Raw genomic sequence first — 25,028 nt, 5'->3', positions numbered from 1 at the left:
ATATATGATTTTTTGATACATTTTCCTACTATATATATATTTGGGGAGCTGCCCATGCTCTGGCTGACCTTAGGTGTCTATAGGTGACTGTATTACGCATTTATTTATTATTCATTGTACTTAGAGGGTGACATTATGGAGTGATATTGTTCCATGATGTCTTGCAGTTTGATCATTGACCATACATTTTGACCTTGTGGACATATTAGTCCTTCTATTACATATATACGAGGGGTACTCTTTTCTTTGGGGGGTCCAATAGGACTATATATACATTGTAGTGCTTATACTTTCTTGTTATGATATGGATATAGAAAGCTGTATGCCTCTGATATACGAAGTTGATAATAATAGCTTGTATTGGATATTTTTGATGCCGGCGCATGCGTATATTTAGTGAATTATTGTATTATACATGCCTTGACACCAGTGTGTGCATATAGTTCGGCGTAACAATGGAACGTTATTAACATTGATATTTGGATGATGTATGTCTGACGTATGCTTACAGTACCAAATATGTTGGTGCTTTATGATACAGTGTGACTCGTGCTATTAGTACCTTAACGCATGCGCAGACATATGGCACTAAGGATACCGGCTGGGATTGCCTTATGAGTATATATGTTCTTTATAATGATAATGTAGTGTGTCACATTACAATATATCCGATGCAACTATGTGAAACCCGTTTCTGATGGCTGTTATAAATATAACGTTCCACAGTGATCATGTGACTCTATAGCAGCTAATCGTGATCATGTGACTTAAAGTCAGACAGACTCGGTCATGTGACCGCAAAGAACCGGACATGCGCACTAACGCATGGGCTATGCTATCGGCGCCATCCTGGAGTCAGCATGAACACATATACTCTTCATAACTATCCTGGAGTTAGCATGAATACATATGCTCTTTATAACTACAATGTAGTGTGTTTCATTGCAGTATATCCAACACAATTATGCGAAACCTGTTTTAGATGGCTGTTATAAATATAACGTTCTACAGCGATCATGTGACGTTACGTCAGTTGATCGCAATCATGTGACCTAGAGTCAGACAGACGTGGTCATGTGACCGCAATGAACCGGACATGCGCATTTACGCATGGGACACGCTTTCGGCGCCATTTTGGAGCCAGCATGGAGCAATGGGCAGCTCCCGATACACAGGTATTATCAATTATTTGTATGATTTACTTAATCATTTGATATTTTTTGTATAAATAACGGTCCCTAACCTATGTACAGTACCCCTGAGGAAGTCCGGTTGGGCGGACGGAACGCGTGGGACTCCTTTTCTTGACACCCCATCACCACCCTGTTGTTTGCTACTTATGGTGGTATCTTACTATCTTGGTCTGATTTTGATTTCACTGTCTTTGTACACGACTTCTTATACATTAGGTGATATTGCTTATGGTCTTTCTTATTTATTAGGTAACACCTCTCATAGTGCATTTATTTATTGTTATTGTGGATTGCTGGTACCATGTTATAGAACACTAACGCATTGCACGTGCACTTTATTCATACAGGGTGTGTGACATACTTAGACTGGGGTGTCATTGTGGGTGGTACTATACCGGGTACCCCCCTGTGGGATTTATATTTTAATTGTTTTTAGTTTGTGGGATCAGTAATATTTAATATTGTACCTGTTATAATAAAGTACTTTTATTTATTACATTATTTGGTGTGCTATGGTTTATGTATTTGGCATAGCTGTTTCTTTGATATAGTTATATTGGTTTATATGCTTACCATTTAGCACCCATCATTTACACTGGGTTGTGCATGTCCAACACTTTTGCTTGTTTCATGTTACATATCATTGTAATCGTTTTACCCCAGGACGAACAACGTACATTAAATTCCCTTCAAATAAAAGAAATGCGGGGTTTTTTTCAATTTCACCACACATCGCATTTTTTTCTGGTTTCACAGTGTACTTTATTAAAAAATTCAGCCTGTCTTTGCAAAGTACAATTAGTGGCGCAAAAAATAAGGGCTCATGTGGGTTTCTAGGTGAAACAATGCAAGTGCTATGGCCTTTTAAGCACAAGGAGGAAAAAACGAAAACGCAAAAATTTTAATTGGCCCGGTCCTCTGAGGGTACATCAGAATGATCATGAAACAGAAGCAGATGATTCATAGAATTTAGGCTACACATAAATATATTGTTGGTAGAGGAAACAGGATGCACTAGCCCTTTAGGCAGAATTTTGTTGTCTGGCAATGACACCTAGTGGTAGTAGGTGGCAGCACATCATGGGGACCTTTGTTTGTAACCTGCCCTTCATCATATCAGAATGTAATTTTCAGGGCTTGCTAAGAGCTGTAGTTTTGCAACAGATGCTGAGCCATAGGTTGAAGATTAGCAAAAGGAACAAGACCATGGTAAAGGTTGCTTAATAGGTCAGTTGGTTAGAGTGCTAATAACGTGAAGGTCGCGCGTTTGAACCTCATACAGACCACTCTACCTTTAATCTTAATGCAGCAAAGCTACAACATACATTATAAATGCAAAAAATCTTATGGTGAAAATCCTAACTCTTGATGGTTGCATAACGTTTAAGTCGACTGGAAACAGACTTCCAGGACGTACAGGTATGTCCAAAGTCGTCTAGGGGTTAAAAGTGTGATGTGGGGTTTGACAGGGTAAAGAGGGGAATGGATGGTCTGCTGGAGAAGCAGAGAGTAAAACTCTTCCCGTTTGGACTGCAATATATCGAAGGGATGCGTAAAGGCTGAAAGAGGGTAGGATTTCTCTCCACCAGGGCCTAAAAGCGTCCGCTGTTAACAGGATTCCAAAGGAGACCCCTTTGGATTTTGAGTCCAACGCCTTAACCACTCGGCCATCACAGCTGCCAGGGTTGGGGTCTATTCATTCGGCGGAATAAAAACTTTGCAATGAAGTTCTCCATAGATAAGATTGTTGCGACAAGGTTTTCTGCCTTTATAATGGGAGTTAGGACTCTGGTGGTGCAGCAACAAGATTTGAACTTGCAAGCATCCAGAGTTAGGAGTTTCACCAGAAGCATTTCTGCCTTTATTGTGTAGGTTGCACCTTTACTTCATAAAGATAGAGGGAAGACTGGCCCGTACAGGGATCGAACCCGCGACCTTGGCGTCATTAGCACCACGCTCTAACCAACTGAGCTAACCGGCCACGGCACGCACATGGCACGCACATGGCACGCACATGGCACGCACATGGCACGCACATGGCACGCTTTTTTTTTTCCGACATGGTTTTCCGCCTTCGGCATGGGTGGGTTAGACCACTGCTGCATAGAGACAAAATGCAAGCATCCAGAGTTAGGAGTTTCACCAGAAGCATTTCTGCCTTTACTGTGTAGGTTGCACCTTTGCTTCATAAAGATAGAGGGAAGACTGGCCCGTACAGCGATCGAACCCACAACCTTGGCGTTATTAGCACCACGCTCTAACCAACTGAGCTATACGGCCACGGCAAGCACATCGCACGCTTTTTTTTTTTCCGACATGGTTTTCCGCCTTCGGCATGGGGGGGTTAGACCTCTGCTGCATAGAGACAAAAGGTCAACTGGCCCGTACGGGGATCGAACCCGCAACCTTGGCATTATTAACACCACGCTCTAACCAACTGAGCTAACCGGCCACAGTTCACCCCCAAGCGCCTCGCTTTGTTTCCGTCTCGGCCTTTCACTCTATGGCGCATAAAGCAGCAAAGAGAATTTGGATCCGTGTGCACAGAAGCCATTGGATTTGGCTACGGCACCTTTTTTTAAAGGTGTGATGTGGGGTTTGACAGGTTGAAGAGGGCACTGTGGATGGTCTGCTGGAAAAGCAGAGAGTAAAACTCTTCCCGTTTGGACTGCAATATATCAAAGGGACGCGTAAAGGCTGAAAGAGGGTAGGATTTCTCTCCACCAGGGCCTAAAAGCCTCCGCTGTGAACAGGATTTGAACCTGTGCGGGGAGACCCCATTGGATTTCAAGTCCAACGCCTTAACCACTCGGCCATCACAGCTGCCACGCCTCCACTAGGACACGCCTTCCCACTTGGCGAATGTCTTTTGCAAATGACAGTCTAGCAGGTGCCGTTTGGAAATGGCAGTTTAGGGCATGGGCCCGAACGGGGGGGAATTAAGCTACTAGAGTCTGGTTCTTCACGGCAAGGGGCAGGAATAGGGAATGTCTCTCCTTACAGCTGGTTGACTTCAATTATTGATCTCTACGAGATGAAGCAGAGGTAGGTGTCCCTTCCCATGGAACACATAGAAAAGAAAAGAAAGGCACTGCGCTGTGAACAGGATTTGAACCTGTGCGGGGAGACCCCATTGGATTTCAAGTCCAACGCCTTAACCACTCGGCCATCACAGCTGACCGCTGTGCTTCCCAGCTCCCTCATCGGTGGTCATCTGTCAACTACAGCTCAGGGGCTTCGCCTTGAATGTAAGACGAGGCTTCAGAGTGCTAACTCAGCGCAGGCGTGCAACACTCTTTGCCGTTCAGAAACGGGCAACTTTGAGCTGAGAGTTCTTGGGGGGGGGGGGGGGGAGGCTATTCATTCGGCGGAATAAAAAATTTCCGATGACGTTCTGCATAGATAAGATTGTTGCAACAAGGTTTTCTGCCTTTATGATGGGAGTTAGGACTCTGGTGGTGCAGCAACAGGACTTGAACTTGCAAGCATCCAGAGTTAGGAGTTTCACCAGAAGCATTTCTGCCTTTACTGTGTAGGTTGCACCTTTGCTTCATAAAGATGGAGGGAAGACTGGCCCGTACGGGGATCGAACCCGCGACCTTGGCGTTATTAGCACCACGCTCTAACCAACTGAGCTAACCGGCCACGACACGCACATCGCACGCTTTTTTTTTCCGACATGGTTTTCCGCCTTCGGCATGGGGTGGGTTAGACCACTGCTGCATAGAGACAAAATGCAGACTGGCCCGTACGGGGATCGAACCCGCGACCTTGGCGTTATTAGCACCACGCTCTAACCAACTGAGCTAACCGGCCACGGTTCACCCCCGTGCGCCTCGCTTTGTTTCCGTCTCGGCCTTTCACTCTATGGCGCATAAAGCAGCAAAGAGAATTTGGATCCGTGTGCACAGAAGCCATTGGATTTGGCTACGGCACCTTTTTTTAAAGGTGTGATGTGGGGTTTGACAGGTTGAAGAGGGCACTGTGGATGGTCTGCTGGAAAAGCAGAGAGTAAAACTCTTCCCGTTTGGACTGCAACATATCAAAGGGACGCGTAAAGGCTGAAAGAGGGTAGGATTTCTCTCCACCAGGGCCTAAAAGCCTCCGCTGTGAACAGGATTTGAACCTGTGCGGGGAGACCCCATTGGATTTCGAGTCCAACGCCTTAACCACTCGGCCATCACAGCTGCCACGCCTCCACTAGGAGGCGTCTTCCCACTTGGCGAATGTCTTTTGCAAATGACAGTCTAGCAGGTGCCGTTTGGAAATGGCAGTTTAGGGCATGGGCCCGAACGGGGGGGAATTAAGCTACTAGAGTCTGGTTCTTCACGGCAAGGGGCAGGAATGGGGAATGTCTCTCCTTACAGCTGGTTGACTTCAATTATTGATCTCTACGAGATGAAGCAGAGGTAGGTGTCCCTTCCCATGGAACACATAGAAAAGAAAAGAAAGGCACTGCGCTGTGAACAGGATTTGAACCTGTGCGGGGAGACCCCATTGGATTTCAAGTCCAACGCCTTAACCACTCGGCCATCACAGCTGACCGCTGTGCTTCCCAGCTCCCTCATCGGTGGTCATCTGTCAACTACAGCTCAGGGGCTTCGCCTTGAATGTAAGACGAGGCTTCAGAGTGCTAACTCAGGCGTGCAACACTCTTTGCCGTTCAGAAACGGGCAACTTTGAGCTGAGAGTTCTTGGGGGGGGGGGGGGGGAGGCTATTCATTCGGCGGAATAAAAACTTTGCGATGACGTTCTGCATAGATAAGATTGTTGCAACAAGGTTTTCTGCCTTTATGATGGGAGTTAGGACTCTGGTGGTGCAGCAACAGGACTTGAACTTGCAAGCATCCAGAGTTAGGAGTTTCACCAGAAGCATTTCTGCCTTTACTGTGTAGGTTGCACCTTTGCTTCATAAAGATGGAGGGAAGACTGGCCCGTACGGGGATCGAACCCGCGACCTTGGCGTTATTAGCACCACGCTCTAACCAACTGAGCTAACCGGCCACGACACGCACATCGCACGCTTTTTTTTTCCGACATGGTTTTCCGCCTTCGGCATGGGGTGGGTTAGACCACTGCTGCATAGAGACAAAAGGTCAACTGGCCCGTACGGGGATCGAACCCGCGATCTTGGCGTTATTAGCACCACGCTCTAACCAACTGAGCTAACCGGCCACGGTACGCACGTCGCACGTCGCACGTTTTTTTTTTTCCGACATGGTTTTCCGCCTTCGGCATGGTGGGTTAGACCACTGCTGCATAGAGACAAAATGCAGACTGGCCCGTACGGGGATCGAACCCACGACCTTGGCGTTATTAGCACCACGCTCTAACCAACTGAGCTAACCGGCCACGGTTCACCCCCGTGCGCCTCGCTTTGTTTCCGTCTCGGCCTTTCACTCTATGGCGCATAAAGCAGCAAAGAGAATTTGGATCCGTGTGCACATAAGCCATTGGATTTGGCTACGGCACCTTTTTTTAAAAGTGTGATGTGGGGTTTGACAGGTTGAAGAGGGCACTGTGGATGGTCTGCTGGAAAAGCAGAGAGTAAAACTCTTCCCGTTTGGACTGCAACATATCAAAGGGACGCGTAAAGGCTGAAAGAGGGTAGGATTTCTCTCCACCAGGGCCTAAAAGCCTCCGCTGTGAACAGGATTTGAACCTGTGCGGGGAGACCCCATTGGATTTCGAGTCCAACGCCTTAACCACTCGGCCATCACAGCTGCCACGCCTCCACTAGGACACGCCTTCCCACTTGGCAAATGTCTTTTGCAAATGACAGTCTAGCAGGTGCCTTTTGGAAATGGCAGTTTAGGGCATGGGCCCGAACGGGGGGGAATTAAGCTACTAGAGTCTGGTTCTTCACGGCAAGGGGCAGGAATGGGGAATGTCTCTCCTTACAGCTGGTTGACTTCAATTATTGATCTCTACGAGATGAAGCAGAGGTAGGTGTCCCTTCCCATGGAACACATAGAAAAGAAAAGAAAAGAAAGGCACTGCGCTGTGAACAGGATTTGAACCTGTGCGGGGAGACCCCATTGGATTTCAAGTCCAACGCCTTAACCACTCGGCCATCACAGCTGACCGCTGTGCTTCCCAGCTCCCTCATCGGTGGTCATCTGTCAACTACAGCTCAGGGGCTTCGCCTTGAATGTAAGACGAGGCTTCAGAGTGCTAACTCAGCGCAGGCGTGCAACACTCTTTGCCGTTCAGAAACGGGCAACTTTGAGCTGAGAGTTCTTGGGGGGGGGGGGGAGGCTATTCATTCGGCGGAATAAAAACTTTGCGATGACGTTCTGCATAGATAAGATTGTTGCAACAAGGTTTTCTGCCTTTATGATGGGAGTTAGGACTCTGGTGGTGCAGCAACAGGACTTGAACTTGCAAGCATCCAGAGTTAGGAGTTTCACCAGAAGCATTCCTGCCTTTACTGTGTAGGTTGCACCTTTGCTTCATAAAGATGGAGGGAAGACTGGCCCGTACGGGGATCGAACCCGCGACCTTGGCGTTATTAGCACCACGCTCTAACCAACTGAGCTAACCGGCCACGACACGCACATCGCACGCTTTTTTTTTTCCGACATGGTTTTCCGCCTTCGGCATGGGGTGGGTTAGACCACTGCTGCATAGAGACAAAAGGTCAACTGGCCCGTACGGGGATCGAACCCGGGACCTTGGCGTTATTAGCACCACGCTCTAACCAACTGAGCTAACCGGCCACGGTACACACGTCGCACGTTTTTTTTTTTTCCGACATGGTTTTCCGCCTTCGGCATGGTGGGTTAGACCACTGCTGCATAGAGACAAAATGCAGACTGGCCCGTACGGGGATCGAACCCGCGACCTTGGCGTTATTAGCACCACGCTCTAACCAACTGAGCTAACCGGCCACGGTTCACCCCCGTGCGCCTCGCTTTGTTTCCGTCTCGGCCTTTCACTCTATGGCGCATAAAGCAGCAAAGAGAATTTGGATCCGTGTGCACAGAAGCCATTGGATTTGGCGACGGCACCTTTTTTTAAAGGTGTGATGTGGGGTTTGACAGGTTGAAGAGGGCACTGTGGATGGTCTGCTGGAAAAGCAGAGAGTAAAACTCTTCCCGTTTGGACTGCAATATATCAAAGGGACGCGTAAAGGCTGAAAGAGGGTAGGATTTCTCTCCACCAGGGCCTAAAAGCCTCCGCTGTGAACAGGATTTGAACCTGTGCGGGGAGACCCCATTGGATTTCGAGTCCAACGCCTTAACCACTCGGCCATCACAGCTGCCACGCCTCCACTAGGACACGCCTTCCCACTTGGCGAATGTCTTTTGCAAATGACAGTCTAGCAGGTGCCGTTTGGAAATGGCAGTTTAGGGCATGGGCCCGAACGGGGGGGAATTAAGCTACTAGAGTCTGGTTCTTCACGGCAAGGGGCAGGAATGGGGAATGTCTCTCCTTACAGCTGGTTGACTTCAATTATTGATCTCTACGAGATGAAGCAGAGGTAGGTGTCCCTTCCCATGGAACACATAGAAAAGAAAAGAAAAGAAAGGCACTGCGCTGTGAACAGGATTTGAACCTGTGCGGGGAGACCCCATTGGATTTCAAGTCCAACGCCTTAACCACTCGGCCATCACAGCTGACCGCTGTGCTTCCCAGCTCCCTCATCGGTGGTCATCTGTCAACTACAGCTCAGGGGCTTCGCCTTGAATGTAAGACGAGGCTTCAGAGTGCTAACTCAGCGCAGGCGTGCAACACTCTTTGCCGTTCAGAAACGGGCAACTTTGAGCTGAGAGTTCTTGGGGGGGGGGGGAGGCTATTCATTCGGCGGAATAAAAACTTTGCGATGACGTTCTGCATAGATAAGATTGTTGCAACAAGGTTTTCTGCCTTTATGATGGGAGTTAGGACTCTGGTGGTGCAGCAACAGGACTTGAACTTGCAAGCATCCAGAGTTAGGAGTTTCACCAGAAGCATTTCTGCCTTTACTGTGTAGATTGCACCTTTGCTTCATAAAGATGGAGGGAAGACTGGCCCGTACGGGGATCGAACCCGCGACCTTGGCGTTATTAGCACCACGCTCTAACCAACTGAGCTAACCGGCCACGACACGCACATCGCACGCTTTTTTTTTCCGACATGGTTTTCCGCCTTCGGCATGGGGGGGGAGGTTAGACCACTGCTGCATAGAGACAAAAGGTCAACTGGCCCGTACGGGGATCGAACCCGCGACCTTGGCGTTATTAGCACCACGCTCTAACCAACTGAGCTAACCGGCCACGGTACACACGTCGCACGTTTTTTTTTTTCCGACATGGTTTTCCGCCTTCGGCATGGTGGGTTAGACCACTGCTGCATAGAGACAAAATGCAGACTGGCCCGTACGGGGATCGAACCCGCGACCTTGGCGTTATTAGCACCACGCTCTAACCAACTGAGCTAACCGGCCACGGTTCACCCCCGTGCGCCTCGCTTTGTTTCCGTCTCGGCCTTTCACTCTATGGCGCATAAAGCAGCAAAGAGAATTTGGATCCGTGTGCACAGAAGCCATTGGATTTGGCGACGGCACCTTTTTTTAAAGGTGTGATGTGGGGTTTGACAGGTTGAAGAGGGCACTGTGGATGGTCTGCTGGAAAAGCAGAGAGTAAAACTCTTCCCGTTTGGACTGCAATATATCAAAGGGACGCGTAAAGGCTGAAAGAGGGTAGGATTTCTCTCCACCAGGGCCTAAAAGCCTCCGCTGTGAACAGGATTTGAACCTGTGCGGGGAGACCCCATTGGATTTCGAGTCCAACGCCTTAACCACTCGGCCATCACAGCTGCCACGCCTCCACTAGGACACGCCTTCCCACTTGGCGAATGTCTTTTGCAAATGACAGTCTAGCAGGTGCCGTTTGGAAATGGCAGTTTAGGGCATGGGCCCGAACGGGGGGGAATTAAGCTACTAGAGTCTGGTTCTTCACGGCAAGGGGCAGGAATGGGGAATGTCTCTCCTTACAGCTGGTTGACTTCAATTATTGATCTCTACGAGATAAAGCAGAGGTAGGTGTCCCTTCCCATGGAACACATAGAAAAGAAAAGAAAGGCACTCCGCTGTGAACAGGATTTGAACCTGTGCGGGGAGACCCCATTGGATTTCGAGTCCAACGCCTTAACCACTCGGCCATCACAGCTGCCACGCCTCCACTAGGAGGCGTCTTCCCACTTGGCGAATGTCTTTTGCAAATGACAGTCTAGCAGGTGCCGTTTGGAAATGGCAGTTTAGGGCATGGGCCCGAACGGGGGGGAATTAAGCTACTAGAGTCTGGTTCTTCACGGCAAGGGGCAGGAATGGGGAATGTCTCTCCTTACAGCTGGTTGACTTCAATTATTGATCTCTACGAGATGAAGCAGAGGTAGGTGTCCCTTCCCATGGAACACATAGAAAAGAAAAGAAAGGCACTGCGCTGTGAACAGGATTTGAACCTGTGCGGGGAGACCCCATTGGATTTCAAGTCCAACGCCTTAACCACTCGGCCATCACAGCTGACCGCTGTGCTTCCCAGCTCCCTCATCGGTGGTCATCTGTCAACTACAGCTCAGGGGCTTCGCCTTGAATGTAAGACGAGGCTTCAGAGTGCTAACTCAGGCGTGCAACACTCTTTGCCGTTCAGAAACGGGCAACTTTGAGCTGAGAGTTCTTGGGGGGGGGGGGGGGGAGGCTATTCATTCGGCGGAATAAAAACTTTGCGATGACGTTCTGCATAGATAAGATTGTTGCAACAAGGTTTTCTGCCTTTATGATGGGAGTTAGGACTCTGGTGGTGCAGCAACAGGACTTGAACTTGCAAGCATCCAGAGTTAGGAGTTTCTCCAGAAGCATTTCTGCCTTTACTGTGTAGATTGCACCTTTGCTTCATAAAGATGGAGGGAAGACTGGCCCGTACGGGGATCGAACCCGCGACCTTGGCGTTATTAGCACCACGCTCTAACCAACTGAGCTAACCGGCCACGACACGCACATCGCACGCTTTTTTTTTTTCCGACATGGTTTTCCGCCTTCGGCATGGGGTGGGTTAGACCACTGCTGCATAGAGACAAAAGGTCAACTGGCCCGTACGGGGATCGAACCCGCGATCTTGGCGTTATTAGCACCACGCTCTAACCAACTGAGCTAACCGGCCACGGTACGCACGTCGCACGTCGCACGTTTTTTTTTTTTCCGACATGGTTTTCCGCCTTCGGCATGGTGGGTTAGACCACTGCTGCATAGAGACAAAATGCAGACTGGCCCGTACGGGGATCGAACCCACGACCTTGGCGTTATTAGCACCACGCTCTAACCAACTGAGCTAACCGGCCACGGTTCACCCCCGTGCGCCTCGCTTTGTTTCCGTCTCGGCCTTTCACTCTATGGCGCATAAAGCAGCAAAGAGAATTTGGATCCGTGTGCACATAAGCCATTGGATTTGGCTACGGCACCTTTTTTTAAAAGTGTGATGTGGGGTTTGACAGGTTGAAGAGGGCACTGTGGATGGTCTGCTGGAAAAGCAGAGAGTAAAACTCTTCCCGTTTGGACTGCAACATATCAAAGGGACGCGTAAAGGCTGAAAGAGGGTAGGATTTCTCTCCACCAGGGCCTAAAAGCCTCCGCTGTGAACAGGATTTGAACCTGTGCGGGGAGACCCCATTGGATTTCGAGTCCAACGCCTTAACCACTCGGCCATCACAGCTGCCACGCCTCCACTAGGACACGCCTTCCCACTTGGCAAATGTCTTTTGCAAATGACAGTCTAGCAGGTGCCTTTTGGAAATGGCAGTTTAGGGCATGGGCCCGAACGGGGGGGAATTAAGCTACTAGAGTCTGGTTCTTCACGGCAAGGGGCAGGAATGGGGAATGTCTCTCCTTACAGCTGGTTGACTTCAATTATTGATCTCTACGAGATGAAGCAGAGGTAGGTGTCCCTTCCCATGGAACACATAGAAAAGAAAAGAAAAGAAAGGCACTGCGCTGTGAACAGGATTTGAACCTGTGCGGGGAGACCCCATTGGATTTCAAGTCCAACGCCTTAACCACTCGGCCATCACAGCTGACCGCTGTGCTTCCCAGCTCCCTCATCGGTGGTCATCTGTCAACTACAGCTCAGGGGCTTCGCCTTGAATGTAAGACGAGGCTTCAGAGTGCTAACTCAGCGCAGGCGTGCAACACTCTTTGCCGTTCAGAAACGGGCAACTTTGAGCTGAGAGTTCTTGGGGGGGGGGGGGAGGCTATTCATTCGGCGGAATAAAAACTTTGCGATGACGTTCTGCATAGATAAGATTGTTGCAACAAGGTTTTCTGCCTTTATGATGGGAGTTAGGACTCTGGTGGTGCAGCAACAGGACTTGAACTTGCAAGCATCCAGAGTTAGGAGTTTCACCAGAAGCATTCCTGCCTTTACTGTGTAGGTTGCACCTTTGCTTCATAAAGATGGAGGGAAGACTGGCCCGTACGGGGATCGAACCCGCGACCTTGGCGTTATTAGCACCACGCTCTAACCAACTGAGCTAACCGGCCACGACACGCACGTCGCACGCTTTTTTTTTCCGACATGGTTTTCCGCCTTCGGCATGGGGTGGGTTAGACCACTGCTGCATAGAGACAAAAGGTCAACTGGCCCGTACGGGGATCGAACCCGCGACCTTGGCGTTATTAGCACCACGCTCTAACCAACTGAGCTAACCGGCCACGACACGCACATCGCACGCTTTTTTTTTCCGACATGGTTTTCCGCCTTCGGCATGGGGTGGGTTAGACCACTGCTGCATAGAGACAAAAGGTCAACTGGCCCGTACGGGGATCGAACCCGGGACCTTGGCGTTATTAGCACCACGCTCTAACCAACTGAGCTAACCGGCCACGGTACGCACGTCGCACGTTTTTTTTTTTCCGACATGGTTTTCCGCCTTCGGCATGGTGGGTTAGACCACTGCTGCATAGAGACAAAATGCAGACTGGCCCGTACGGGGATCGAACCCGCGACCTTGGCGTTATTAGCACCACGCTCTAACCAACTGAGCTAACCGGCCACGGTTCACCCCCGTGCGCCTCGCTTTGTTTCCGTCTCGGCCTTTCACTCTATGGCGCATAAAGCAGCAAAGAGAATTTGGATCCGTGTGCACAGAAGCCATTGGATTTGGCTACGGCACCTTTTTTTAAAGGTGTGATGTGGGGTTTGACAGGTTGAAGAGGGCACTGTGGATGGTCTGCTGGAAAAGCAGAGAGTAAAACTCTTCCCGTTTGGACTGCAATATATCAAAGGGACGCGTAAAGGCTGAAAGAGGGTAGGATTTCTCTCCACCAGGGCCTAAAAGCCTCCGCTGTGAACAGGATTTGAACCTGTGCGGGGAGACCCCATTGGATTTCGAGTCCAACGCCTTAACCACTCGGCCATCACAGCTGCCACGCCTCCACTAGGACACGCCTTCCCACTTGGCGAATGTCTTTTGCAAATGACAGTCTAGCAGGTGCCGTTTGGAAATGGCAGTTTAGGGCATGGGCCCGAACGGGGGGGAATTAAGCTACTAGAGTCTGGTTCTTCACGGCAAGGGGCAGGAATGGGGAATGTCTCTCCTTACAGCTGGTTGACTTCAATTATTGATCTCTACGAGATGAAGCAGAGGTAGGTGTCCCTTCCCATGGAACACATAGAAAAGAAAAGAAAAGAAAGGCACTGCGCTGTGAACAGGATTTGAACCTGTGCGGGGAGACCCCATTGGATTTCAAGTCCAACGCCTTAACCACTCGGCCATCACAGCTGACCGCTGTGCTTCCCAGCTCCCTCATCGGTGGTCATCTGTCAACTACAGCTCAGGGGCTTCGCCTTGAATGTAAGACGAGGCTTCAGAGTGCTAACTCAGCGCAGGCGTGCAACACTCTTTGCCGTTCAGAAACGGGCAACTTTGAGCTGAGAGTTCTTGGGGGGGGGGGGAGGCTATTCATTCGGCGGAATAAAAACTTTGCGATGACGTTCTGCATAGATAAGATTGTTGCAACAAGGTTTTCTGCCTTTATGATGGGAGTTAGGACTCTGGTGGTGCAGCAACAGGACTTGAACTTGCAAGCATCCAGAGTTAGGAGTTTCACCAGAAGCATTTCTGCCTTTACTGTGTAGGTTGCACCTTTGCTTCATAAAGATGGAGGGAAGACTGGCCCGTACGGGGATCGAACCCGCGACCTTGGCGTTATTAGCACCACGCTCTAACCAACTGAGCTAACCGGCCACGACACGCACATCGCACGCTTTTTTTTTCCGACATGGTTTTCCGCCTTCGGCATGGGGTGGGTTAGACCACTGCTGCATAGAGACAAAAGGTCAACTGGCCCGTACGGGGATCGAACCCGCGACCTTGGCGTTATTAGCACCACGCTCTAACCAACTGAGCTAACCGGCCACGGTACGCACATCGCACGTTTTTTTTTTTTCCGACATGGTTTTCCGCCTTCGGCATGGTGGGTTAGACCACTGCTGCATAGAGACAAAATGCAGACTGGCCCGTACGGGGATCGAACCCGCGACCTTGGCGTTATTAGCACCACGCTCTAACCAACTGAGCTAACCGGCCACGGTTCACCCCCGTGCGCCTCGCTTTGTTTCCGTCTCGGCCTTTCACTCTATGGCGCATAAAGCAGCAAAGAGAATTTGGATCCGTGTGCACAGAAGCCATTGGATTTGGCTACGGCACCTTTTTTTAAAGGTGTGATGTGGGGTTTGACAGGTTGAAGAGGGCACTGTGGATGGTCTGCTGGAAAAGCAGAGAGTAAAACTCTTCCCGTTTGGACTGCAACATATCAAAGGGACGCGTAAAGGCTGAAAGAGGGTAGGATTTCTCTCCACCAGGGCCTAAAAGCCTCCGCTGTGAACAGGATTTGAACCTGTGCGGGGAGACCCCATTGGATTTCGAGTCCAACGCCTTAACCACTCGGCCATCACAGCTGCCACGCCTCCACTAGGACACGCCGTCCCACTTGGCGAATGTCTTTTGCAAATGACAGTCTAGCAGGTGCCGTTTGGAAATGGCAGTTTAGGGCATGGGCCCGAACGGGGGGGAATTAAGCTACTAGAGTCTGGTTCTTCACGGCAAGGGGCAGGAATGGGGAATGTCTCTCCTTACAGCTGGTTGACTTCAATTATTGATCTCTACGAGATAAAGCAGAGGTAGGTGTCCCTTCCCATGGAACACATAGAAAAGAAAAGAAAGGCACTGCGCTGTGAACAGGATTTGAACCTGTGCGGGGAGACCCCATTGGATTTCAAGTCCAACGCCTTAACCACTCGGCCATCACAGCTGACCGCCGTGCTTCCCAGCTCCCTCATCGGTGGTCATCTGTCAACTACAGCTCAGGGGCTTCGCCTTGAATGTAAGACGAGGCTTCAGAGTGCTAACTCAGCGCAGGCGTGCAACACTCTTTGCCGTTCAGAAACGGGCAACTTTGAGCTGAGAGTTCTTGGGGGGGGGGGGGAGGCTATTCATTCGGCGGAATAAAAACTTTGCGATGACGTTCTGCATAGATAAGATTGTTGCAACAAGGTTTTCTGCCTTTATGATGGGAGTTAGGACTCTGGTGGTGCAGCAACAGGACTTGAACTTGCAAGCATCCAGAGTTAGGAGTTTCACCAGAAGCATTTCTGCCTTTACTGTGTAGATTGCACCTTTGCTTCATAAAGATGGAGGGAAGACTGGCCCGTACGGGGATCGAACCCGCGACCTTGGCGTTATTAGCACCACGCTCTAACCAACTGAGCTAACCGGCCACGACACGCACATCGCACGCTTTTTTTTTCCGACATGGTTTTCCGCCTTCGGCATGGGGTGGGTTAGACCACTGCTGCATAGAGACAAAAGGTCAACTGGCCCGTACGGGGATGGAACCCGCGACCTTGGCGTTATTAGCACCACGCTCTAACCAACTGAGCTAACCGGCCACGGTTCACCCCCGTGCGCCTCGCTTTGTTTCCGTCTCGGCCTTTCACTCTATGGCGCATAAAGCAGCAAAGAGAATTTGGATCCGTGTGCACAGAAGCCATTGGATTTGGCGACGGCACCTTTTTTTAAAGGTGTGATGTGGGGTTTGACAGGTTGAAGAGGGCACTGTGGATGGTCTGCTGGAAAAGCAGAGAGTAAAACTCTTCCCGTTTGGACTGCAACATATCAAAGGGACGCGTAAAGGCTGAAAGAGGGTAGGATTTCTCTCCACCAGGGCCTAAAAGCCTCCGCTGTGAACAGGATTTGAACCTGTGCGGGGAGACCCCATTGGATTTCGAGTCCAACGCCTTAACCACTCGGCCATCACAGCTGCCACGCCTCCACTAGGACACGCCTTCCCACTTGGCGAATGTCTTTTGCAAATGACAGTCTAGCAGGTGCCGTTTGGAAATGGCAGTTTAGGGCATGGGCCCGAACGGGGGGGAATTAAGCTACTAGAGTCTGGTTCTTCACGGCAAGGGGCAGGAATGGGGAATGTCTCTCCTTACAGCTGGTTGACTTCAATTATTGATCTCTACGAGATAAAGCAGAGGTAGGTGTCCCTTCCCATGGAACACATAGAAAAGAAAAGAAAGGCACTGCGCTGTGAACAGGATTTGAACCTGTGCGGGGAGACCCCATTGGATTTCAAGTCCAACGCCTTAACCACTCGGCCATCACAGCTGACCGCTGTGCTTCCCAGCTCCCTCATCGGTGGTCATCTGTCAACTACAGCTCAGGGGCTTCGCCTTGAATGTAAGACGAGGCTTCAGAGTGCTAACTCAGCGCAGGCGTGCAACACTCTTTGCCGTTCAGAAACGGGCAACTTTGAGCTGAGAGTTCTTGGGGGGGGGGGAGGCTATTCATTCGGCGGAATAAAAACTTTGCGATGACGTTCTGCATAGATAAGATTGTTGCAACAAGGTTTTCTGCCTTTATGATGGGAGTTAGGACTCTGGTGGTGCAGCAACAGGACTTGAACTTGCAAGCATCCAGAGTTAGGAGTTTCACCAGAAGCATTTCTGCCTTTACTGTGTAGGTTGCACCTCTGCTTCTTAAAGATGGAGGGAAGATTGGCCCGTACGGGGATCGAACCCGCGACCTTGGCGTTATTAGCACCACGCTCTAACCAACTGAGCTAACCGGCCACGACACGCACATCGCTCGCTTTTTTTTTCCGACATGGTTTTCCGCCTTCGGCATGGGGTGGGTTAGACCACTGCTGCATAGAGACAAAAGGTCAACTGGCCCGTACGGGGATCGAACCCGCGACCTTGGCGTTATTAGCACCACGCTCTAACCAACTGAGCTAACCGGCCACGGTACGCACATCGCACGTTTTTTTTTTTCCGACATGGTTTTCCGCCTTCGGCATGGTGGGTTAGACCACTGCTGCATAGAGACAAAATGCAGACTGGCCCGTACGGGGATCGAACCCGCGACCTTGGCGTTATTAGCACCACGCTCTAACCAACTGAGCTAACCGGCCACGCTTCACCCCCGTGCGCCTCGCTTTGTTTCCGTCTCGGCCTTTCACTCTATGGCGCATAAAGCAGCAAAGAGAATTTGGATCCGTGTGCACAGAAGCCATTGGATTTGGCTACGGCACCTTTTTTTAAAGGTGTGATGTGGGGTTTGACAGGTTGAAGAGGGCACTGTGGATGGTCTGCTGGAAAAGCAGAGAGTAAAACTCTTCCCGTTTGGACTGCAATATATCAAAGGGACGCGTAAAGGCTGAAAGAGGGTAGGATTTCTCTCCACCAGGGCCTAAAAGCCTCCGCTGTGAACAGGATTTGAACCTGTGCGGGGAGACCCCATTGGATTTCGAGTCCAACGCCTTAACCACTCGGCCATCACAGCTGCCACGCCTCCACTAGGACACGCCTTCCCACTTGGCGAATGTCTTTTGCAAATGACAGTCTAGCAGGTGCCGTTTGGAAATGGCAGTTTAGGGCATGGGCCCGAACGGGGGGGAATTAAGCTACTAGAGTCTGGTTCTTCACGGCAAGGGGCAGGAATGGGGAATGTCTCTCCTTACAGCTGGTTGACTTCAATTATTGATCTCTACGAGATGAAGCAGAGGTAGGTGTCCCTTCCCATGGAACACATAGAAAAGAAAAGAAAGGCACTGCGCTGTGAACAGGATTTGAACCTGTGCGGGGAGACCCCATTGGATTTCAAGTCCAACGCCTTAACCACTCGGCCATCACAGCTGACCGCTGTGCTTCCCAGCTCCCTCATCGGTGGTCATCTGTCAACTACAGCTCAGGGGCTTCGCCTTGAATGTAAGACGAGGCTTCAGAGTGCTAACTCAGCGCAGGCGTGCAACACTCTTTGCCGTTCAGAAACGGGCAACTTTGAGCTGAGAGTTCTTGGGGGGGGGGGGGGAGGCTATTCATTCGGCGGAATAAAAACTTTCCGATGACGTTCTGCATAGATAAGATTGTTGCAACAAGGTTTTCTGCCTTTATGATGGGAGTTAGGACTCTGGTGGTGCAGCAACAGGACTTGAACTTGCAAGCATCCAGAGTTAGGAGTTTCACCAGAAGCATTTCTGCCTTTACTGTGTAGGTTGCACCTTTGCTTCATAAAGATGGAGGGAAGACTGGCCCGTACGGGGATCGAACCCGCGACCTTGGCGTTATTAGCACCACGCTCTAACCAACTGAGCTAACCGGCCACGACACGCACATCGCACGCTTTTTTTTTCCGACATGGTTTTCCGCCTTCGGCATGGGGTGGGTTAGACCACTGCTGCATAGAGACAAAAGGTCAACTGGCCCGTACGGGGATCGAACCCGCGACCTTGGCGTTATTAGCACCACGCTCTAACCAACTGAGCTAACCGGCCACGGTACGCACGTCGCACGTTTTTTTTTTTTCCGACATGGTTTTCCGCCTTCGGCATGGTGGGTTAGACCACTGCTGCATAGAGACAAAATGCAGACTGGCCCGTACGGGGATCGAACCCGCGACCTTGGCGTTATTAGCACCACGCTCTAACCAACTGAGCTAACCGGCCACGGTTCACCCCCGTGCGCCTCGCTTTGTTTCCGTCTCGGCCTTTCACTCTATGGCGCATAAAGCAGCAAAGAGAATTTGGATCCGTGTGCAGAGAAGCCATTGGATTTGGCTACGGCACCTTTTTTTAAAGGTGTGATGTGGGATTTGACAGGTTGAAGAGGGCACTGTGGATGGTCTGCTGGAAAAGCAGAGAGTAAAACTCTTCCCGTTTGGACTGCAACATATCAAAGGGATGCGTAAAGGCTGAAAGAGGGTAGGATTTCTCTCCACCAGGGCCTAAAAGGCTCCGCTGTGAACAGGATTTGAACCTGTGCGGGGAGACCCCATTGGATTTCGAGTCCAACGCCTTAACCACTCGGCCATCACAGCTGCCACGCCTCCACTAGGACACGCCTTCCCACTTGGCGAATGTCTTTTGCAAATGACAGTCTAGCAGGTGCCGTTTGGAAATGACAGTTTAGGGCATGGGCCCGAACGGGGGGGAATTAAGCTACTAGAGTCTGGTTCTTCACGGCAAGGGGCAGGAATGGGGAATGTCTCTCCTTACAGCTGGTTGACTTCAATTATTGATCTCTACGAGATGAAGCAGAGGTAGGTGTCCCTTCCCATGGAACACATAGAAAATAAAAGAAAGGCACTGCGCTGTGAACAGGATTTGAACCTGTGCGGGGAGACCCCATTGGATTTCAAGTCCAACGCCTTAACCACTCGGCCATCACAGCTGACCGCTGTGCTTCCCAGCTCCCTCATCGGTGGTCATCTGTCAACTACAGCTCAGGGGCTTCGCCTTGAATGTAAGACGAGGCTTCAGAGTGCTAACTCAGCGCAGGCGTGCAACACTCTTTGCCGTTCAGAAACGGGCAACTTTGAGCTGAGAGTTCTTGGGGGGGGGGGGTGGAGGCTATTCATTCGGCGGAATAAAAACTTTCCGATGACGTTCTGCATAGATAAGATTGTTGCAACAAGGTTTTCTGCCTTTATGATGGGAGTTAGGACTCTGGTGGTGCAGCAACAGGACTTGAACTTGCAAGCATCCAGAGTTAGGAGTTTCACCAGAAGCATTTCTGCCTTTACTGTGTAGGTTGCACCTTTGCTTCTTAAAGATGGAGGGAAGACTGGCCCGTACGGGGATCGAACCCGCGACCTTGGCGTTATTAGCACCACGCTCTAACCAACTGAGCTAACCGGCCACGACACGCACATCGCACGCTTTTTTTTTCCGACATGGTTTTCCGCCTTCGGCATGGGGTGGGTTAGACCACTGCTGCATAGAGACAAAAGGTCAACTGGCCCGTAAGGGGATCGAACCCGCGACCTTGGCGTTATTAGCACCACGCTCTAACCAACTGAGCTAACCGGCCACGGTACGCACGTCGCACGTTTTTTTTTTTCCGACATGGTTTTCCGCCTTCGGCATGGTGGGTTAGACCACTGCTGCATAGAAACAAAGTGCAGACTGGCCCGTACGGGGATCGAACCCGCGACCTTGGCGTTATTAGCACCACGCTCTAACCAACTGAGCTAACCGGCCACGGTTCACCCCCGTGCGCCTCGCTTTGTTTCCGTCTCGGCCTTTCACTCTATGGCGCATAAAGCAGCAAAGAGAATTTGGATCCGTGTGCAGAGAAGCCATTGGATTTGGCTACGGCACCTTTTTTTAAAGGTGTGATGTGGGATTTGACAGGTTGAAGAGGGCACTGTGGATGGTCTGCTGGAAAAGCAGAGAGTAAAACTCTTCCCGTTTGGACTGCAACATATCAAAGGGATGCGTAAAGGCTGAAAGAGGGTAGGATTTCACTCCACCAGGGCCTAAAAGCCTCCGCTGTGAACAGGATTTGAACCTGTGCGGGGAGACCCCATTGGATTTCGAGTCCAACGCCTTAACCACTCGGCCATCACAGCTGCCACGCCTCCACTAGGACACGCCTTCCCACTTGGCGAATGTCTTTTGCAAATGACAGTCTAGCAGGTGCCGTTTGGAAATGACAGTTTAGGGCATGGGCCCGAACGGGGGGAATTAAGCTTCTAGAGTCTGGTTCTTCACGGCAAGGGGCAGGAATGGGGAATGTCTCTCCTTACAGCTGGTTGACTTCAATTATTGATCTCTACGAGATGAAGCAGAGGTAGGTGTCCCTTCCCATGGAACACATAGAAAAGAAAAGAAAGGCACTGCGCTGTGAACAGGATTTGAACCTGTGCGGGGAGACCCCATTGGATTTCAAGTCCAACGCCTTAACCACTCGGCCATCACAGCTGACCGCTGTGCTTCCCAGCTCCCTCATCGGTGGTCATCTGTCAACTACAGCTCAGGGGCTTCGCCTTGAATGTAATACGAGGCTTCAGAGTGCTAACTCAGCGCAGGCGTGCAACACTCTTTGCCGTTCAGAAACGGGCAACTTTGAGCTGAGAGTTCTTGGGGGGGGGGGGGAGACTATTCATTCGGCGGAATAAAAACTTTCTGATGACGTTCTGCATAGATAAGATTGTTGCAACAAGGTTTTCTGCCTTTATGATGGGAGTTAGGACTCTGGTGGTGCAGCAACAGGACTTGAACTTGCAAGCATCCAGAGTTAGGGGTTTCACCAGAAGCATTTCTGCCTTTACTGTGTAGGTTGCACCTTTGCTTCATAAAGATGGAGGGAAGACTGGCCCGTACGGGGATCGAACCCGCGACCTTGGCGTTATTAGCACCACGCTCTAACCAACTGAGCTAACCGGCCACGACACGCACATCGCACGCTTTTTTTTTCCGACATGGTTTTCCGCCTTCGGCATGGGGTGGGTTAGACCACTGCTGCATAGAGACAAAAGGTCAACTGGCCCGTACGGGGATCGAACCCGCGACCTTGGCGTTATTAGCACCACGCTCTAACCAACTGAGCTAACCGGCCACGGTACACACGTCGCACGTTTTTTTTTTTCCGACATGGTTTTCCGCCTTCGGCATGGTGGGTTAGACCACTGCTGCATAGAGACAAAATGCAGACTGGCCCGTACGGGGATCGAACCCGCGACCTTGGCTTTATTAGCACCACGCTCTAACCAACTGAGCTAACCGGCCACGGTTCACCCCCGTGCGCCTCGCTTTGTTTCCGTCTCGGCCTTTCACTCTATGGCGCATAAAGCAGCAAAGAGAATTTGGATCCGTGTGCACAGAAGCCATTGGATTTGGCTACGGCACCTTTTTTTAAAGGTGTGATGTGGGATTTGACAGGTTGAAGAGGGCACTGTGGATGGTCTGCTGGAAAAGCAGAGAGTAAAACTCTTCCCGTTTGGACTGCAACATATCAAAGGGATGCGTAAAGGCTGAAAGAGGGTAGGATTTCTCTCCACCAGGGCCTAAAAGCCTCCGCTGTGAACAGGATTTGAACCTGTGCGGGGAGACCCCATTGGATTTCGAGTCCAACGCCTTAACCACTCGGCCATCACAGCTGCCACGCCTCCACTAGGACACGCCTTCCCACTTGGCGAATGTCTTTTGCAAATGACAGTCTAGCAGGTGCCGTTTGGAAATGACAGTTTAGGGCATGGGCCCGAACGGGGGGGAATTAAGCTACTAGAGTCTGGTTCTTCACGGCAAGGGGCAGGAATGGGGAATGTCTCTCCTTACAGCTGGTTGACTTCAATTATTGATCTCTACGAGATGAAGCAGAGGTAGGTGTCCCTTCCCATGGAACACATAGAAAGAAAAGAAAGGCACTGCGCTGTGAACAGGATTTGAACCTGTGCGGGGAGACCCCATTGGATTTCAAGTCCAACGCCTTAACCACTCGGCCATCACAGCTGACCGCTGTGCTTCCCAGCTCCCTCATCGGTGGTCATCTGTCAACTACAGCTCAGGGGCTTCGCCTTGAATGTAAGACGAGGCTTCAGAGTGCTAACTCAGCGCAGGCGTGCAACACTCTTTGCCGTTCAGAAACGGGCAACTTTGAGCTGAGAGTTCTTGGGGGGGGGGGGAGGCTATTCATTCGGCGGAATAAAAACTTTCCGATGACGTTCTGCATAGATAAGATTGTTGCAACAAGGTTTTCTGCCTTTATGATGGGAGTTAGGACTCTGGTGGTGCAGCAACAGGACTTGAACTTGCAAGCATCCAGAGTTAGGAGTTTCACCAGAAGCATTTCTGCCTTTACTGTGTAGGTTGCACCTTTGCTTCATAAAGATGGAGGGAAGACTGGCCCGTACGGGGATCGAACCCGCGACCTTGGCGTTATTAGCACCACGCTCTAACCAACTGAGCTAACCGGCCACGACACGCACATCGCACGCTTTTTTTTTTCCGACATGGTTTTCCGCCTTCGGCATGGGGTGGGTTAGACCACTGCTGCATAGAGACAAAAGGTCAACTGGCCCGTACGGGGATCGAACCCGCGACCTTGGCGTTATTAGCACCACGCTCTAACCAACTGAGCTAACCGGCCACGGTACACACGTCGCACGTTTTTTTTTTTCCGACATGGTTTTCCGCCTTCGGCATGGTGGGTTAGACCACTGCTGCATAGAGACAAAATGCAGACTGGCCCGTACGGGGATCGAACCCGCGACCTTGGCGTTATTAGCACCACGCTCTAACCAACTGAGCTAACCGGCCACGGTTCACCCCCGTGCGCCTCGCTTTGTTTCCGTCTCGGCCTTTCACTCTATGGCGCATAAAGCAGCAAAGAGAATTTGGATCCGTGTGCAGAGAAGCCATTGGATTTGGCTACGGCACCTTTTTTTAAAGGTGTGATGTGGGATTTGACAGGTTGAAGAGGGCACTGTGGATGGTCTGCTGGAAAAGCAGAGAGTAAAACTCTTCCCGTTTGGACTGCAACATATCAAAGGGATGCGTAAAGGCTGAAAGAGGGTAGGATTTCTCTCCACCAGGGCCTAAAAGCCTCCGCTGTGAACAGGATTTGAACCTGTGCGGGGAGACCCCATTGGATTTCGAGTCCAACGCCTTAACCACTCGGCCATCACAGCTGCCACGCCTCCACTAGGACACGCCTTCCCACTTGGCGAATGTCTTTTGCAAATGACAGTCTAGCAGGTGCCGTTTGGAAATGACAGTTTAGGGCATGGGCCCGAACGGGGGGGGAATTAAGCTACTAGAGTCTGGTTCTTCACGGCAAGGGGCAGGAATGGGGAATGTCTCTCCTTACAGCTGGTTGACTTCAATTATTGATCTCTACGAGATGAAGCAGAGGTAGGTGTCCCTTCCCATGGAACACATAGAAAAGAAAAGAAAGGCACTGCGCTGTGAACAGGATTTGAACCTGTGCGGGGAGACCCCATTGGATTTCAAGTCCAACGCCTTAACCACTCGGCCATCACAGCTGACCGCTGTGCTTCCCAGCTCCCTCATCGGTGGTCATCTGTCAACTACAGCTCAGGGGCTTCGCCTTGAATGTAAGACGAGGCTTCAGAGTGCTAACTCAGCGCAGGCGTGCAACACTCTTTGCCGTTCAGAAACGGGCAACTTTGAGCTGAGAGTTCTTGGGGGGGGGGGGGGGGGAGGCTATTCATTCGGCGGAATAAAAACTTTCCGATGACGTTCTGCATAGATAAGATTGTTGCAACAAGGTTTTCTGCCTTTATGATGGGAGTTAGGACTCTGGTGGTGCAGCAACAGGACTTGAACTTGCAAGCATCCAGAGTTAGGAGTTTCACCAGAAGCATTTCTGCCTTTACTGTGTAGGTTGCACCTTTGCTTCATAAAGATGGAGGGAAGACTGGCCCGTACGGGGATCGAACCCGCGACCTTGGCGTTATTAGCACCACGCTCTAACCAACTGAGCTAACCGGCCACGGCAAGGGGCAGGAATGGGGAATGTCTCTCCTTACAGCTGGTTGACTTCAATTATTGAT

General features: G+C 50.7%; 59 non-coding genes across 59 annotated transcripts; all 59 read right to left on the bottom strand.

Moving 5' to 3' along the window:
- Nucleotides 1-3,934: 3,934 nt before the first annotated feature.
- TRNAS-UGA (transfer RNA serine (anticodon UGA)) lies at nucleotides 3,935-4,016 on the bottom strand. Its single transcript has one exon. It is a non-coding gene; the product is annotated as a tRNA-Ser (tRNA).
- A 271-nt stretch (nucleotides 4,017-4,287) lies between these two features.
- On the bottom strand, nucleotides 4,288-4,369 carry TRNAS-UGA (transfer RNA serine (anticodon UGA)). Its single transcript has one exon. It is a non-coding gene; the product is annotated as a tRNA-Ser (tRNA).
- A 395-nt stretch (nucleotides 4,370-4,764) lies between these two features.
- On the bottom strand, nucleotides 4,765-4,838 carry TRNAI-AAU (transfer RNA isoleucine (anticodon AAU)). Its single transcript has one exon. It is a non-coding gene; the product is annotated as a tRNA-Ile (tRNA).
- A 97-nt stretch (nucleotides 4,839-4,935) lies between these two features.
- Nucleotides 4,936-5,009, bottom strand: TRNAI-AAU (transfer RNA isoleucine (anticodon AAU)). Its single transcript has one exon. It is a non-coding gene; the product is annotated as a tRNA-Ile (tRNA).
- Nucleotides 5,010-5,298: 289 nt separating this feature from the next.
- TRNAS-CGA (transfer RNA serine (anticodon CGA)) lies at nucleotides 5,299-5,380 on the bottom strand. Its single transcript has one exon. It is a non-coding gene; the product is annotated as a tRNA-Ser (tRNA).
- A 271-nt stretch (nucleotides 5,381-5,651) lies between these two features.
- TRNAS-UGA (transfer RNA serine (anticodon UGA)) lies at nucleotides 5,652-5,733 on the bottom strand. The gene has a single exon. It is a non-coding gene; the product is annotated as a tRNA-Ser (tRNA).
- A 390-nt stretch (nucleotides 5,734-6,123) lies between these two features.
- TRNAI-AAU (transfer RNA isoleucine (anticodon AAU)) lies at nucleotides 6,124-6,197 on the bottom strand. Its single transcript has one exon. It is a non-coding gene; the product is annotated as a tRNA-Ile (tRNA).
- Nucleotides 6,198-6,834: 637 nt separating this feature from the next.
- Nucleotides 6,835-6,916, bottom strand: TRNAS-CGA (transfer RNA serine (anticodon CGA)). Its single transcript has one exon. It is a non-coding gene; the product is annotated as a tRNA-Ser (tRNA).
- Nucleotides 6,917-7,192: 276 nt separating this feature from the next.
- TRNAS-UGA (transfer RNA serine (anticodon UGA)) lies at nucleotides 7,193-7,274 on the bottom strand. The gene has a single exon. It is a non-coding gene; the product is annotated as a tRNA-Ser (tRNA).
- A 392-nt stretch (nucleotides 7,275-7,666) lies between these two features.
- On the bottom strand, nucleotides 7,667-7,740 carry TRNAI-AAU (transfer RNA isoleucine (anticodon AAU)). The gene has a single exon. It is a non-coding gene; the product is annotated as a tRNA-Ile (tRNA).
- Nucleotides 7,741-8,009: 269 nt separating this feature from the next.
- On the bottom strand, nucleotides 8,010-8,083 carry TRNAI-AAU (transfer RNA isoleucine (anticodon AAU)). The gene has a single exon. It is a non-coding gene; the product is annotated as a tRNA-Ile (tRNA).
- A 289-nt stretch (nucleotides 8,084-8,372) lies between these two features.
- Nucleotides 8,373-8,454, bottom strand: TRNAS-CGA (transfer RNA serine (anticodon CGA)). Its single transcript has one exon. It is a non-coding gene; the product is annotated as a tRNA-Ser (tRNA).
- Nucleotides 8,455-8,730: 276 nt separating this feature from the next.
- Nucleotides 8,731-8,812, bottom strand: TRNAS-UGA (transfer RNA serine (anticodon UGA)). The gene has a single exon. It is a non-coding gene; the product is annotated as a tRNA-Ser (tRNA).
- Nucleotides 8,813-9,203: 391 nt separating this feature from the next.
- Nucleotides 9,204-9,277, bottom strand: TRNAI-AAU (transfer RNA isoleucine (anticodon AAU)). The gene has a single exon. It is a non-coding gene; the product is annotated as a tRNA-Ile (tRNA).
- A 100-nt stretch (nucleotides 9,278-9,377) lies between these two features.
- Nucleotides 9,378-9,451, bottom strand: TRNAI-AAU (transfer RNA isoleucine (anticodon AAU)). The gene has a single exon. It is a non-coding gene; the product is annotated as a tRNA-Ile (tRNA).
- A 96-nt stretch (nucleotides 9,452-9,547) lies between these two features.
- TRNAI-AAU (transfer RNA isoleucine (anticodon AAU)) lies at nucleotides 9,548-9,621 on the bottom strand. Its single transcript has one exon. It is a non-coding gene; the product is annotated as a tRNA-Ile (tRNA).
- A 289-nt stretch (nucleotides 9,622-9,910) lies between these two features.
- On the bottom strand, nucleotides 9,911-9,992 carry TRNAS-CGA (transfer RNA serine (anticodon CGA)). Its single transcript has one exon. It is a non-coding gene; the product is annotated as a tRNA-Ser (tRNA).
- Nucleotides 9,993-10,263: 271 nt separating this feature from the next.
- On the bottom strand, nucleotides 10,264-10,345 carry TRNAS-CGA (transfer RNA serine (anticodon CGA)). The gene has a single exon. It is a non-coding gene; the product is annotated as a tRNA-Ser (tRNA).
- A 271-nt stretch (nucleotides 10,346-10,616) lies between these two features.
- TRNAS-UGA (transfer RNA serine (anticodon UGA)) lies at nucleotides 10,617-10,698 on the bottom strand. The gene has a single exon. It is a non-coding gene; the product is annotated as a tRNA-Ser (tRNA).
- Nucleotides 10,699-11,088: 390 nt separating this feature from the next.
- TRNAI-AAU (transfer RNA isoleucine (anticodon AAU)) lies at nucleotides 11,089-11,162 on the bottom strand. Its single transcript has one exon. It is a non-coding gene; the product is annotated as a tRNA-Ile (tRNA).
- Nucleotides 11,163-11,802: 640 nt separating this feature from the next.
- TRNAS-CGA (transfer RNA serine (anticodon CGA)) lies at nucleotides 11,803-11,884 on the bottom strand. Its single transcript has one exon. It is a non-coding gene; the product is annotated as a tRNA-Ser (tRNA).
- Nucleotides 11,885-12,160: 276 nt separating this feature from the next.
- On the bottom strand, nucleotides 12,161-12,242 carry TRNAS-UGA (transfer RNA serine (anticodon UGA)). Its single transcript has one exon. It is a non-coding gene; the product is annotated as a tRNA-Ser (tRNA).
- A 392-nt stretch (nucleotides 12,243-12,634) lies between these two features.
- TRNAI-AAU (transfer RNA isoleucine (anticodon AAU)) lies at nucleotides 12,635-12,708 on the bottom strand. Its single transcript has one exon. It is a non-coding gene; the product is annotated as a tRNA-Ile (tRNA).
- A 97-nt stretch (nucleotides 12,709-12,805) lies between these two features.
- On the bottom strand, nucleotides 12,806-12,879 carry TRNAI-AAU (transfer RNA isoleucine (anticodon AAU)). Its single transcript has one exon. It is a non-coding gene; the product is annotated as a tRNA-Ile (tRNA).
- A 267-nt stretch (nucleotides 12,880-13,146) lies between these two features.
- On the bottom strand, nucleotides 13,147-13,220 carry TRNAI-AAU (transfer RNA isoleucine (anticodon AAU)). Its single transcript has one exon. It is a non-coding gene; the product is annotated as a tRNA-Ile (tRNA).
- A 289-nt stretch (nucleotides 13,221-13,509) lies between these two features.
- TRNAS-CGA (transfer RNA serine (anticodon CGA)) lies at nucleotides 13,510-13,591 on the bottom strand. The gene has a single exon. It is a non-coding gene; the product is annotated as a tRNA-Ser (tRNA).
- Nucleotides 13,592-13,867: 276 nt separating this feature from the next.
- Nucleotides 13,868-13,949, bottom strand: TRNAS-UGA (transfer RNA serine (anticodon UGA)). Its single transcript has one exon. It is a non-coding gene; the product is annotated as a tRNA-Ser (tRNA).
- A 391-nt stretch (nucleotides 13,950-14,340) lies between these two features.
- TRNAI-AAU (transfer RNA isoleucine (anticodon AAU)) lies at nucleotides 14,341-14,414 on the bottom strand. Its single transcript has one exon. It is a non-coding gene; the product is annotated as a tRNA-Ile (tRNA).
- A 97-nt stretch (nucleotides 14,415-14,511) lies between these two features.
- On the bottom strand, nucleotides 14,512-14,585 carry TRNAI-AAU (transfer RNA isoleucine (anticodon AAU)). The gene has a single exon. It is a non-coding gene; the product is annotated as a tRNA-Ile (tRNA).
- Nucleotides 14,586-14,682: 97 nt separating this feature from the next.
- On the bottom strand, nucleotides 14,683-14,756 carry TRNAI-AAU (transfer RNA isoleucine (anticodon AAU)). Its single transcript has one exon. It is a non-coding gene; the product is annotated as a tRNA-Ile (tRNA).
- Nucleotides 14,757-15,045: 289 nt separating this feature from the next.
- On the bottom strand, nucleotides 15,046-15,127 carry TRNAS-CGA (transfer RNA serine (anticodon CGA)). The gene has a single exon. It is a non-coding gene; the product is annotated as a tRNA-Ser (tRNA).
- A 271-nt stretch (nucleotides 15,128-15,398) lies between these two features.
- TRNAS-UGA (transfer RNA serine (anticodon UGA)) lies at nucleotides 15,399-15,480 on the bottom strand. Its single transcript has one exon. It is a non-coding gene; the product is annotated as a tRNA-Ser (tRNA).
- A 392-nt stretch (nucleotides 15,481-15,872) lies between these two features.
- On the bottom strand, nucleotides 15,873-15,946 carry TRNAI-AAU (transfer RNA isoleucine (anticodon AAU)). Its single transcript has one exon. It is a non-coding gene; the product is annotated as a tRNA-Ile (tRNA).
- A 460-nt stretch (nucleotides 15,947-16,406) lies between these two features.
- On the bottom strand, nucleotides 16,407-16,488 carry TRNAS-CGA (transfer RNA serine (anticodon CGA)). Its single transcript has one exon. It is a non-coding gene; the product is annotated as a tRNA-Ser (tRNA).
- Nucleotides 16,489-16,759: 271 nt separating this feature from the next.
- Nucleotides 16,760-16,841, bottom strand: TRNAS-UGA (transfer RNA serine (anticodon UGA)). The gene has a single exon. It is a non-coding gene; the product is annotated as a tRNA-Ser (tRNA).
- Nucleotides 16,842-17,231: 390 nt separating this feature from the next.
- Nucleotides 17,232-17,305, bottom strand: TRNAI-AAU (transfer RNA isoleucine (anticodon AAU)). Its single transcript has one exon. It is a non-coding gene; the product is annotated as a tRNA-Ile (tRNA).
- A 97-nt stretch (nucleotides 17,306-17,402) lies between these two features.
- TRNAI-AAU (transfer RNA isoleucine (anticodon AAU)) lies at nucleotides 17,403-17,476 on the bottom strand. Its single transcript has one exon. It is a non-coding gene; the product is annotated as a tRNA-Ile (tRNA).
- A 96-nt stretch (nucleotides 17,477-17,572) lies between these two features.
- Nucleotides 17,573-17,646, bottom strand: TRNAI-AAU (transfer RNA isoleucine (anticodon AAU)). Its single transcript has one exon. It is a non-coding gene; the product is annotated as a tRNA-Ile (tRNA).
- A 289-nt stretch (nucleotides 17,647-17,935) lies between these two features.
- On the bottom strand, nucleotides 17,936-18,017 carry TRNAS-CGA (transfer RNA serine (anticodon CGA)). The gene has a single exon. It is a non-coding gene; the product is annotated as a tRNA-Ser (tRNA).
- Nucleotides 18,018-18,288: 271 nt separating this feature from the next.
- TRNAS-UGA (transfer RNA serine (anticodon UGA)) lies at nucleotides 18,289-18,370 on the bottom strand. Its single transcript has one exon. It is a non-coding gene; the product is annotated as a tRNA-Ser (tRNA).
- A 393-nt stretch (nucleotides 18,371-18,763) lies between these two features.
- TRNAI-AAU (transfer RNA isoleucine (anticodon AAU)) lies at nucleotides 18,764-18,837 on the bottom strand. Its single transcript has one exon. It is a non-coding gene; the product is annotated as a tRNA-Ile (tRNA).
- A 97-nt stretch (nucleotides 18,838-18,934) lies between these two features.
- TRNAI-AAU (transfer RNA isoleucine (anticodon AAU)) lies at nucleotides 18,935-19,008 on the bottom strand. The gene has a single exon. It is a non-coding gene; the product is annotated as a tRNA-Ile (tRNA).
- A 97-nt stretch (nucleotides 19,009-19,105) lies between these two features.
- On the bottom strand, nucleotides 19,106-19,179 carry TRNAI-AAU (transfer RNA isoleucine (anticodon AAU)). The gene has a single exon. It is a non-coding gene; the product is annotated as a tRNA-Ile (tRNA).
- Nucleotides 19,180-19,468: 289 nt separating this feature from the next.
- Nucleotides 19,469-19,550, bottom strand: TRNAS-CGA (transfer RNA serine (anticodon CGA)). The gene has a single exon. It is a non-coding gene; the product is annotated as a tRNA-Ser (tRNA).
- A 271-nt stretch (nucleotides 19,551-19,821) lies between these two features.
- On the bottom strand, nucleotides 19,822-19,903 carry TRNAS-UGA (transfer RNA serine (anticodon UGA)). Its single transcript has one exon. It is a non-coding gene; the product is annotated as a tRNA-Ser (tRNA).
- A 394-nt stretch (nucleotides 19,904-20,297) lies between these two features.
- On the bottom strand, nucleotides 20,298-20,371 carry TRNAI-AAU (transfer RNA isoleucine (anticodon AAU)). Its single transcript has one exon. It is a non-coding gene; the product is annotated as a tRNA-Ile (tRNA).
- Nucleotides 20,372-20,638: 267 nt separating this feature from the next.
- Nucleotides 20,639-20,712, bottom strand: TRNAI-AAU (transfer RNA isoleucine (anticodon AAU)). The gene has a single exon. It is a non-coding gene; the product is annotated as a tRNA-Ile (tRNA).
- A 289-nt stretch (nucleotides 20,713-21,001) lies between these two features.
- On the bottom strand, nucleotides 21,002-21,083 carry TRNAS-CGA (transfer RNA serine (anticodon CGA)). The gene has a single exon. It is a non-coding gene; the product is annotated as a tRNA-Ser (tRNA).
- Nucleotides 21,084-21,353: 270 nt separating this feature from the next.
- On the bottom strand, nucleotides 21,354-21,435 carry TRNAS-UGA (transfer RNA serine (anticodon UGA)). The gene has a single exon. It is a non-coding gene; the product is annotated as a tRNA-Ser (tRNA).
- Nucleotides 21,436-21,827: 392 nt separating this feature from the next.
- TRNAI-AAU (transfer RNA isoleucine (anticodon AAU)) lies at nucleotides 21,828-21,901 on the bottom strand. Its single transcript has one exon. It is a non-coding gene; the product is annotated as a tRNA-Ile (tRNA).
- A 97-nt stretch (nucleotides 21,902-21,998) lies between these two features.
- Nucleotides 21,999-22,072, bottom strand: TRNAI-AAU (transfer RNA isoleucine (anticodon AAU)). Its single transcript has one exon. It is a non-coding gene; the product is annotated as a tRNA-Ile (tRNA).
- A 459-nt stretch (nucleotides 22,073-22,531) lies between these two features.
- Nucleotides 22,532-22,613, bottom strand: TRNAS-CGA (transfer RNA serine (anticodon CGA)). Its single transcript has one exon. It is a non-coding gene; the product is annotated as a tRNA-Ser (tRNA).
- Nucleotides 22,614-22,883: 270 nt separating this feature from the next.
- On the bottom strand, nucleotides 22,884-22,965 carry TRNAS-UGA (transfer RNA serine (anticodon UGA)). Its single transcript has one exon. It is a non-coding gene; the product is annotated as a tRNA-Ser (tRNA).
- A 391-nt stretch (nucleotides 22,966-23,356) lies between these two features.
- On the bottom strand, nucleotides 23,357-23,430 carry TRNAI-AAU (transfer RNA isoleucine (anticodon AAU)). The gene has a single exon. It is a non-coding gene; the product is annotated as a tRNA-Ile (tRNA).
- Nucleotides 23,431-23,528: 98 nt separating this feature from the next.
- TRNAI-AAU (transfer RNA isoleucine (anticodon AAU)) lies at nucleotides 23,529-23,602 on the bottom strand. The gene has a single exon. It is a non-coding gene; the product is annotated as a tRNA-Ile (tRNA).
- Nucleotides 23,603-23,698: 96 nt separating this feature from the next.
- TRNAI-AAU (transfer RNA isoleucine (anticodon AAU)) lies at nucleotides 23,699-23,772 on the bottom strand. The gene has a single exon. It is a non-coding gene; the product is annotated as a tRNA-Ile (tRNA).
- Nucleotides 23,773-24,061: 289 nt separating this feature from the next.
- Nucleotides 24,062-24,143, bottom strand: TRNAS-CGA (transfer RNA serine (anticodon CGA)). Its single transcript has one exon. It is a non-coding gene; the product is annotated as a tRNA-Ser (tRNA).
- Nucleotides 24,144-24,415: 272 nt separating this feature from the next.
- On the bottom strand, nucleotides 24,416-24,497 carry TRNAS-UGA (transfer RNA serine (anticodon UGA)). Its single transcript has one exon. It is a non-coding gene; the product is annotated as a tRNA-Ser (tRNA).
- A 396-nt stretch (nucleotides 24,498-24,893) lies between these two features.
- On the bottom strand, nucleotides 24,894-24,967 carry TRNAI-AAU (transfer RNA isoleucine (anticodon AAU)). The gene has a single exon. It is a non-coding gene; the product is annotated as a tRNA-Ile (tRNA).
- Nucleotides 24,968-25,028: the final 61 nt, after the last annotated feature.

The sequence above is a fragment of the Dendropsophus ebraccatus genome, chromosome 1 (genome assembly GCF_027789765.1).
Source record: "Dendropsophus ebraccatus isolate aDenEbr1 chromosome 1, aDenEbr1.pat, whole genome shotgun sequence".
In the NCBI taxonomy this organism is placed as follows: domain Eukaryota; kingdom Metazoa; phylum Chordata; class Amphibia; order Anura; family Hylidae; genus Dendropsophus; species Dendropsophus ebraccatus.
The sequence above is the reverse complement of the archived record's forward strand: the minus strand, read 5'-3'. Positions and strand labels throughout refer to the sequence as shown.